This window comes from Rhinopithecus bieti, unplaced genomic scaffold (assembly GCF_001698545.2).
Source record: "Rhinopithecus bieti isolate Rb0 unplaced genomic scaffold, ASM169854v2 scaffold_48089, whole genome shotgun sequence".
NCBI lineage: Eukaryota > Metazoa > Chordata > Mammalia > Primates > Cercopithecidae > Rhinopithecus > Rhinopithecus bieti.
Window position 1 is genome coordinate 1,341,185 of NW_016819479.1, and position 10,588 is coordinate 1,351,772.

The window sequence follows — 10,588 nt, forward strand, 5'->3', positions numbered from 1 at the left end:
AAAAAAAAAAAAAAAAAAAAAAAGTAAGCCTTAAGTAAATATAAGATTCAGTTTTGAATTGTACAAGAAAATTCCTGTGTGTGGGCTCAGTACGCAGTTACATCCTGACTGTGGTGCGATTCCCAGTGCGAACAGCATTTGGAGCTCATGAAGCAGTCAGAGTTCGCTCCCATGTCTGCGTTTCAGCAGGCAGTGGGGCTGCTTTCCCAGGCCAAATGCAATACCACGGTGACTGACCACAGATCAGAAATGGCAAAGATGCCCTCAACTTCCTCTTTTTTTAATTAATTCCTCAGCTCTTTAGACAGTGATAATAGTACTTTTTCCCTGTGGATTTCCTGCTGCATATGGTAAACATGCATAACAATGAAGAAATAATAAAAATCCTTTTTAAGCTGGGGCTACGTACAGCAGCAATTTTAGGAATACCCTTGTTAGAGGAAGATTCATGGGATGGTTTCAGCAACATATGGTGAAAATGCTAACTTATTCATAAGATAGGCCCATTTTATCTGGGACACAGGGCACACATAACATTGATGAAGAAAAATAGAGAAACCCATTTCACATATGACACACGGTAACAAAATTTTATTTGTATGCAATGAAAATCCCACGGTCTCCAGGATGTCAGAAATTGCCACACATAAAAGCAGTGATACTTTAGTGATCAAAGAAAACAGCATTTTATTTTGACAATACAGGTGAGTCCAACTACACTGTTCTTTAAAAATATATATTGTCATCAAAGAGAGAACACCTGTGTACCCAAGTGAACGTTTAAAAGCTTCACAAAATGATAGCTACGGGGCAAAACTCCAACAATAGGAAATGAACTTTCTGGTCAGGGCACGTCCTGTCCAACGTGAAATAAATGAATGCGCAATGCTTGACATAATGCTTGAAAACAGGGAATAAACAGAACAAAAATATTAAAATGATACACTGTTTCAGTATTAAGATTTAACAATCTGGTGCTGAATATGCTGCAGTATAAATAGTGCCTGGACTCAGATCCAATAAAGTAACACAGCTCTCATTCATAGTACCGTATGTCTCCAGTTCTGGCTCCTTAAGTCATATTTCACTTGCCAAGAAAAGCTGTTTTCTTGCGGGGATAGTTTTCTTAACATTCTCTCTCATGACAATGAAAAGTGCACAGCACGCAGCATGTAGTAGTCATGAAATGAACATCCAGGGCCCACTGGACAGCCACCCACGAGAGAGTGGGTCTGCTTCCTTGCTTCTTTTACTCCTGACATTTGCAAATACTAAAAAGAAACCATGTAACATGTCTAACATATTTCCTTTTAAAAAAAAATCATTCTACAATTTTAAATTCCTTTCAAAAGTCATTATCATGATCACCCATAAGTTGAACATAAATTGGCTGTGTTCTAAAGTCACACAGATAATATATGAGAGAATGGGGCGGGGAATGAAGCTGACAACTGTGCACTATGATAGGCAAGTAAAAGAAGCAGATTTTGTGGGTCATTTTGGTTACTAAGACTATGCAAGTAATATAACAAAAAGGACCCTACAAGCTTCAATGCACAACTCCACAGGAGATTCATTCAAGCTGTTGTGGTGTCAGTAGTTGATTCCTTTTTATTGTAAAGAAGTATGCCATTGTAAGAATACACACCACACTACAGCCAGACACAACAGAATATATCTGTATGATTTCATTTATATGAAATATAAGAACAGGCAAGACTAATCTAATGGGGATAGAAGTCAGAGGGACAGAAAGGGGCACTGCATAGACAGGGACATATGAGGATTTTCTTGTTTGGCATGGTGTTGCATGGTTATACAAATTGTCAAAATTTATCAGACTAATCACTTAACATCCATACATTTTGGTATGTAAATTATACCTCGATTTTTTAGAGAGGGGAGGGAGAGAAATCTCTACAGGATATAATAGACAACTCATTCTACTGGAAATAGAATCTCCATATAGGTAAATTCTTACCCCCTCCCCCGATGAGCTGGAAGACGACTTGTTTGGGCTAGAATTAGACACACACAGGTGTTTTAACAACACTTAATACCTCCACATAGAGCAGCTGCTACAGGTTGGTTTCTATATCTTGGAAGAGAGCTGTTGGCACATGCTATTCTCCCAGGCAATGGGAAGTGCATGCTTTTCCTTTTTTGCACCTTATTAACTAACCTTCTAGTCCTAGAAGTCATGGTCTCTGCTCAGCTATTTACCAGGGTCTGCAGGTACAAGATCTGCTGGAGAGCTATCGCTGGAAGCCCTCTCTGTTCCAGCCAGGTAGGGGCTTGGAGTAACTCTTAATGAGCCTTTCCTCCAAACAGGATCTCTGTCTAATGCACTGTATTAATCCTCTTTGGAAAATCATTCCTTAGAACAGTCTTCCTTCCCTGATATAAAATAGACAAAAATATTACTTGGAATAGTACTCAAGTGTTAATTGAGGAAATCAAATTGGGAAGCAGTATACCATAGTGACTAAGAATGCAGGCTTCCAAGTTAAATTGCCTCTGTTCACATCCTGGCTCTGCCACCTACTAATTATGTAACCCTAGCAAGTTACTTAAAATTCTCCATACCTCAATCCTCTCATCTGTAAATCAGAACAATAAAAGTACCGATCTTACAAGAGTATTGTGCACATTAAATGTAAAAATTAGTAAAGAGCCTGAATGTAATTTAATCTCAATAATTTAGTCATCCTTTTGACCTTTTTAATGTGTCTTAAAGATATAGTCAGTTTATTTCAAAATATATTGACTCAAAAGATTTTTTATCATATTAGCTTTCAGTCATGTGTCTATAAAAGACTTTTGTTTTAAATCACAAAGGAGGAGTATACATCAATATGTCCCATCTTCTATTCCCACCACTTCCCCATTCATTTCTTCCATCCTTGCTCCTCAGTGACTTCTTTCCTTTGACCTATAAGTAGATTGAGATTTCCTCTACTTTTTTTTTTTTTTCTGACACAGGGTCTGGCTCTGTCACCCAAGCTGAAGTGTAGTGGTGAGATCTCAGCTCACTGCAACCTCTGTCTCCCAGCCTCAAGTCAACTGCCCACCTCAGCCTCCCGAGTAGTTGGGACTACAGGTATGTGCCACCACACCTGACTAATTTTTGTATTTTTATAGAGACAGAGTTGCACCATGTTGGCCAGACTGGTCTCGAACTCCTGGGCTCAAGCAATCTACCCACTTCAGCCTCTGAAAGTGCTGGGATTACAGGCATGAGCCACTGCACCTAGCCCTCCCCTACTTTAAAACAAAAACACTATGACAATCTCTCTGTTCCCTCAGTCTCTTATTTTCTGCACCACCAAACCTAGTATAGGTGTACCTCCAATTTCTCTATCAGTTCTTTACCCACGAATATCTAGTTTCAACTCCCTCCATGAGGACATGGAGATTCAGAAGGGATGGGTTATCTTAACTAGCCTAGGTAATATTACTAGCAAGTAGCAGAGCTCAGATTCACTTCAAAGACCAGGCTCTCATTCTTCTTGTTATCACACTGGCTCAACTGAGAGGCAAACTAGAAGAAAAGACTGGTTCCAAGTTTCGGGAGGCCATGAATGCCTGACTCAGTAGCACACTGTATAGGTCAGAGGGAAAATAGATCCTTGTAAGTTTCTTAGTGTAGACATAAGAACAATAAAGCAAAGCTTCCAGAGATTAATTTATACAGGTTGACTATTCCTTATCCAAAATCCTTGGAGAACCAGAAGCAATTCATATTTCTGATTTTTTCAGATTTTGAAATAGTTGCATTATACCTACCAGATAAGCATCCCAAATCCAAAAATCCAAAATCTGAAATGCTTGAATGAGCATTTCCTTTGAGCATCATGTTGACACTCAAAAGATCTCAGATTTTGGAACATTTAATATTTTGGATTTTCAGATTTGAGATGCTCAACTGATACTGGACTGCAAGTAGATTAAAAACGGCATGCATTCCAAGGGGAAAAAAAAGAACTGAAATAATTCAGGTAGGTATGTCTAGTTACAATTATAACAGCCTCTTCCCAGCTTCTAAGGAGGGATGTAGACCCCACTAATCACTCCATTGTAGTGAACAAGGACAAAGAAGAAAGAACAAGTCATGTGGCCACTGAGGATAATATTGCAGCACTAGAGAAATGCCAATAATGACGGCATAACTCAAGCATACAGATGTTATTCCCAACATTCACATTCTATGAGTAAGTTTTGTAACCCCAATCTGAAAAATGAGAAAAACTAGTGATGATTAAATTAGGAAATATTTCATACATGTGCACATGCATGTGCATGCACACACACACACACACACACATACACCCCCCCTTGAGTTCAGCCAGGCACATAGTAGATGCTAAATGCGTGGCAATTTCCATTTTTTGTCTGAAAATTTATCACATTCTCACTCTCTCTAGAGTACTGACCCCCAATATTCACTTCTAGAAATTGTCTATATTATTCTTGAAATTCTGCCATACGAATAATTCCAACCCTGATAACCCACCTGAAGTAATCCTTTCTCTATAACACTGTACAATAAATATTCTTGTTTGGTTGGTATATTTTATAAGAAACTTATTTAATCACAATATCCCTTTACATTACTTTACAGTTTGCACAGCGTTTTGTATAACCATTAGTTTATCCTTATGAAAACAGCCTGGACTCAGCATTCTACCTGGAAGTAAGCTGAAGATCCAAGAAGAATGACTTTTCAGGACCTAAGTGGATGAAAACCAGGACTAAAACCTAGGCTTCATTTTGCAAGTTTTTGAACTACTGGAGCAATATCCTTTCTGCTCAGCTCTGCTACCTCTGCCCTGAGGATGTACCCACGTCAAAGTGCCCAACGACACAATGGGCCCCTGGAGAGGAGGGCCAGAGTGCATCCACAGTCACATATCAGGCAGTGTCTGGACATTTAATGTTAAACCAAGGAATAAATGAGACCAATGAGCAAACAGGTGACATCATAGGCACAGAAGACTGAAAAGCCAGCTACACTTGGGACTTCTCTGGAAAAAATAGTTTCCCACAACAGTGCCATTTGAGACATAAACACTGTTTTCCAATCATCTTTATTATTTACAAGGAATTTATCATCTGCAAACATTTAGAAAATGCTTGGTGTTGAAGACTATTACAGATGCTGTTTCAAGGTCTTTGAGTCACAAATTATGGGCCTTTATTTTGGGGTTGAAATTCATACAAATGTTAACATGATTGAATTGAGCACAGTATAAATAAAACTGTTTATATCCAGACAAATCTGTTCACTAAAATATAGAGTACCAATCCACTCAATGTGTAATGTGTACAGACCAAATAACAAAATGCAATTGTAGGTAAATTTCCCATTAGTGATATAAAATTAGATTGGGACTGGAGGCAATTTTTGTCTAAAATTAAAAAGATGCAATAATGGAAACCAGTTTTTTATTTTCTCAATGCAGTATTCTGCCAGAGTTAAAGAGCTGACATTTCACCAAAGAAATATCAATAGTTGTTTGTGTTCATATGTTTTTGGTATTTATCTCAAAGAAAACAGTTACTATTCTCAGTAAATGCATAATTCATATTTTTAGTATTATTTGCCTCTAATTATATAAAAACAAAAGAGTGGTGATAATACACATTATAGTTGATCAATATTTGATTCAAGCTTTTAGAAAGTCAATCACATCTGAGAATAAAATAAAATATGATAACACAATATAATCAATGGGCCATTAGAAGGGTTTGTATTAAGCATGAAGCATTCATTCAACAATTTTTTCTTGTGTGTCTCCAGCATAAGTCACTAAGATGCAAAGATAACCTCAATATATACTGTCCCTGTAATTATGGAGCTCACAATTGAGCAGAGAAGTGTATTATTGCTAAACACATAGCTAAGAGAAACTACTCCTAAAATAAACCAAGATGATAGCTTTTACCCCTGTACCTCAAATGTGAGAAATATTTACTTCATGAAGGCCTACAACAGGCCGCCTGTGAAGCACATGAGAACAATTCTCACAGTTTGCAGTGGTATGTAGATAGATGCTGATAAAATAGATACAGATTTGGTATACTGCACAATAAAGCCCACAAACCAATCTGAGAAACAGATATAAGCAACCCAGCAAGATAGCAGCAGTATTCTTATAATTCAGCAGGATGGATAATTTTCTTTTATTCCAGGTGCATTTTAACATTAATTTTTAAAGCAAAATGAAAACTCAGCCTGAGAAAAAAGTGAGACATTAGCTTTAATATCAAAAGGCTGGTGTTTGTATATCTCATAACTCCCTGGAAAAGATCTCCGCAAAAGAGTGTCAATAAAAACCCCAGCCTTAGAAGAACTAAGCCTTGGGGCTTCTGGTTCTTGGTATTATTTCCACAATACCAACTGCTGATGAGGCTCCTTGTAAAAATAGGCGAACTCATGACATTGATTGCATCTGTTTATCCTCCTCAGAGTGGTTGTGTTCTTATGCTATAGCATATAATTTTCTGTTGTTCAGCTATGCTTTGTTAAAGAAATGAAAAACTGTCTATCCTATATAATAAGAACATAGAATTATTTATCCATAAATCAGTTCATGGGAAATCACTACCCAGCAATATATAATAATTCAGCCAGTATTTCTAACCTGTGGCCTGACTGTGGTATATCACCAAATTGTAGCAGCAAAAACACATAAATTTTAGTTATTATTGCTAAACCTGTGGTGCAAATGACTTTTCAATAAGGAAAAGAAAAAAAGGCAAAACAAAATGGTTTTGAAGTACACATATTTTCCTTTTAATGCATAGTTTAGCAGTACCCCAATACAACTTATTGGAATAAACCTAACTCTTCTACACCTTCTGCTTTGATTTTAAGGACTCTCTATATATATATTTCAAATGGTTTGCATTGGGGTAAAAGTAAGTGGAAAATGAAACAGCCTTTTTGAGTCATCTTATATTATTCAAGTGCCTTTATAACTTACACAAATTAATGAAACCTCACCACATACTTGTCTGGGAGCCTACAATGGATTTAATCCTACATTTATAACAATACAAAAGGAAATGCCAGACAAAAATAAATAATTCAATGATTCAAAATAAACACTGAAGATATACTGTCATATGAATTGATCTGAAAATCGAGAGATGCAAGTGTGTGCACACACACACACACAACGCACTGTTTCCCATCCCCACAGATAACTTCTCTATTTGCAAGAATTCCGGTAACGTTGACAAACACAAAGAAAGTAGTTTTTTACTCTTTAAAAATACTAACCTTTATATTTAAATCGTATTTCTATCTTTCAGAAGAAATTATCAAGAAGATTATTATTTAAAAATCAAAATTAATTTGAGTACTTTCTGAATAAACTATAGTGATACAGCTGTCTGTCACTTTTTTTTTTTTTTTTTAGCTGACTACCCCCTTACACTACAGAAACATTCTATTTTAGAAATATTTACAGTATCATTTGGTGCCTTGTAATTCTATACATGGCTTTTACAATTTTGCGGCATAAAGATTTTGTCTCATGTAATAGATGCTGCTTCACATTTGGGAAATGTTATGTTACAACCCTGCTTTTATTAGATTATTTAATATAAGCACTAAGTAACTAGACTAAATTAATAAAGACCTTATTGAAAAAAAAATGGAGAGGGAGAGAACAAAATTATTCCACAAATTAAATAAAACTTTCTGAAGTTAGCATTTCAGAAATCTTTATTTAATTTTCAGAATTCCAGTTCTTCTGTAAAACAGCCAAAATATTGGTCAGGATATGAAAATAAAATGTGGTTGGTGTTCTTATTATATTTATTTCATAAGAGTGCAATTTAAAACTATTACATGGAGCAGTAAGACCAAATGAGAAGAAAAGTGTGATGGAACCTTATTTGGGGTTAGGTTCTAAACTTATTCACTTGGGTTAAAAACATATTTCATCCAGTACATATTTTCTTACTGTTGTTCTAAGTTTAATCATTTTTCTAAAAGAGTTTTAAATTTAAAACTAATTTTGGCAGGTAACACAAGCTTCTCTCTTTTTTCCTCCTTTATATTCAGAAATACATTTGCATAAAGAGACTTCCCCCTAGTATTTGTCCCCCCAAAATGTCTTCAATAATCAAAGACACAAGGGAAAAAGTATACTCTTTTAAACATACTTTGCTACATTCTAGCAGATGCTATTCATAACTTATGTTTAGCCAGTGTTTCTGCATCCTCTAGGGACCCACTGAAGGTCTAAGAATACAGTGGCCTCACATATTTCACATCCTAATTAATTATGTTCTTTTTAGATGGGAACTAAAATGTTGCAATAGGTTTTCTTGAGGACCTGGCTTTCCAAGTACTCCATCTCTGGGTTCAATACCCCTGGAAACTCTCTATCAATTGCACTCTCCCAGTTACATATTCTAGAATTGTCCTCCAGGCATATTGTGTTTCCTGCAATTTAGGGTTACATAATACCTAATCTTAAGGGCAATATTATGATGGCACGAGGATTATCAAAGAAAACATTGCCATATATTAATAATATGAAGGCAAATGTATATTCATTTTTGTTGTACATTTTTATTCATGTTCCAACCAACCTGACTTCACAGTAATTTGCTAAAAAACTACAATACATAGAAGCAACTACGGCTATAACTGGTAGAAGTGGCAACTACTTTTGGTTTGAAGATTTGGGGGGTTTATTTTTGTTCCCTTAAGAATATTTTAATAAATTTTACTTTCAATGTTCATATACATATCAGGGACATTTTCATATACACTCTATTAAACCTAATAATGCACATGGTTTCAGATGTTTTACATTTAAAGATATTCCTTGATTTACATTTTTTGGAAATGTCATATTTAAAGGCTGCAAACCGAATTTTAAAATATGCCACTACCATTTTAATGACCAAAAGAAAAGCCAAGAGTCCAATACAGGAGGTGTTCTCTCAGTAGGCAAATATTTCTCTAATTGAATCAAAAGTAGACTTACAGCCACAACATACATGGTGATAAATAAAGACAATGGCCTATTTGAGCCCAAAAAAAATTCAGCAACGTCAGAAATATGCCATATAAATTGATGGGCAACGGAACTGTGGTAGAGTTAGAAGCTATTCCCTTTGCACGTCTAGTTACCCTGTGGCAGCTGGATTACACAGAGATAATCTGGAGGGTAGAAGAGGTCACTGATGGGTTGTTATTATCTTAATTCCCAGGAATTTGCAGATTAGTAAGAACTGTGGTGTCTGGAGTGGTCAGATGAAGTAAATGGATTCCAAGTTCATCTTTAGAGCAGTCATAAGCCTCATCCTGGCTTCTGAAACAAAAGCTCCAGGGGTAGATCCCAGGAGATGCTGGTGACAAGCCAAATTTGGACCTCACTGCCCAGGGTGCCCAGTAAAAAGCAAGGACTGGGAGCATCTAGAATAATCCACTAATTCTCCTCAAAAGAGCAGAAAACCAAAATTCCCAGATTCCTTTTTTTTTTCCTTCAATTCCTCAATTCACTGGCAAATCTCATTACTGTTGAAGAGAAAGAGGAACATTATGACATACAAGTAGGAAAGTAGGGCTAAGGTGCACTCTAACTGTGTTTTAGTTCCTTTTAAGTGTGAAGGACTTGGCATAGGCTGAATAGACAATACCCAGAAAAAAAAAAAAGTTTCTTGTATATTAATAAACTTGAAACTTTTTTCTTTTAACATATTTAGACTATAAACCACCAAAAGGCAAAGGTCATGTCAATTTAACTTGTTCTAACAACTCTGGCTACAGCCCCATAAAATGAGGATGCCTAAAACACAGTGTGTGTGTATGTATGTCGCATACCCACCTTTGTTTGAAAAGCAACAACCTAGCAATCAACAGATCCCAGATCCTGGATCTGCCCTCTGTTGGATGCAGCTCTGCATCTGTAGATAACTCGCTTACCCTCTCTGGGCCCCTATTTTCTCTTCTATAAAATGGGGAGTTAAAAGCTAAAACAAGAAACAAACAAACTCCCCTGCCTGACTCACAAGATGGTAATTACAATAAAATAACATGAGTTACAGTGCACTGAAAATTATAAAGTGCTGTATAAACATATGTTGGCATTAATGAATTGTAAGTCAACATAAAAGAGGTAAGCATTACATTTTTTAGGATGTTTTTAAGGGAAAGTTGCCTTTACTTAAAGAAGCAAAAACTTGGATCTTCTAAAATGTCACCTGCTGACACAGCAAGTCATCTGATATAGTCCAAAGACCCTAGGATAGGAAATTTGTCCGAGCTTACTGACTGGGGCCACTTACTCTCATTGAACCTCCATTTTGCCATCTGTAGGAGTGTCCGCAATCAGAGAAGGCATCAGGGACCACCCACCCTGTTACAAATGATCCCAGAGAGCCTCTGCACTTAAAAATATTTGGCACCTTTATTCTTCACCAGACTGTAAGTTCCACAGATAACTCGGTGCCTGGCAGATGGTAGAGGCTCAGAGATAAGGAAGGAAGGAAGGAAGGAAGGAAGGAAGGAAGGAAGGAAGGAAGGAAGGAAGGAAAGAAAGAAAAAGAAACAAAGAAAGAAAGA

General features: G+C 36.5%; 1 protein-coding gene across 5 annotated transcripts in view; it reads right to left on the minus strand.

Annotated features, from left to right (window-relative positions):
- Positions 1-10,588, minus strand: part of SATB2 (SATB homeobox 2) — a 200,480-nt gene that overhangs the window by 119,220 nt on the left and 70,672 nt on the right. The window lies entirely within an intron of this gene.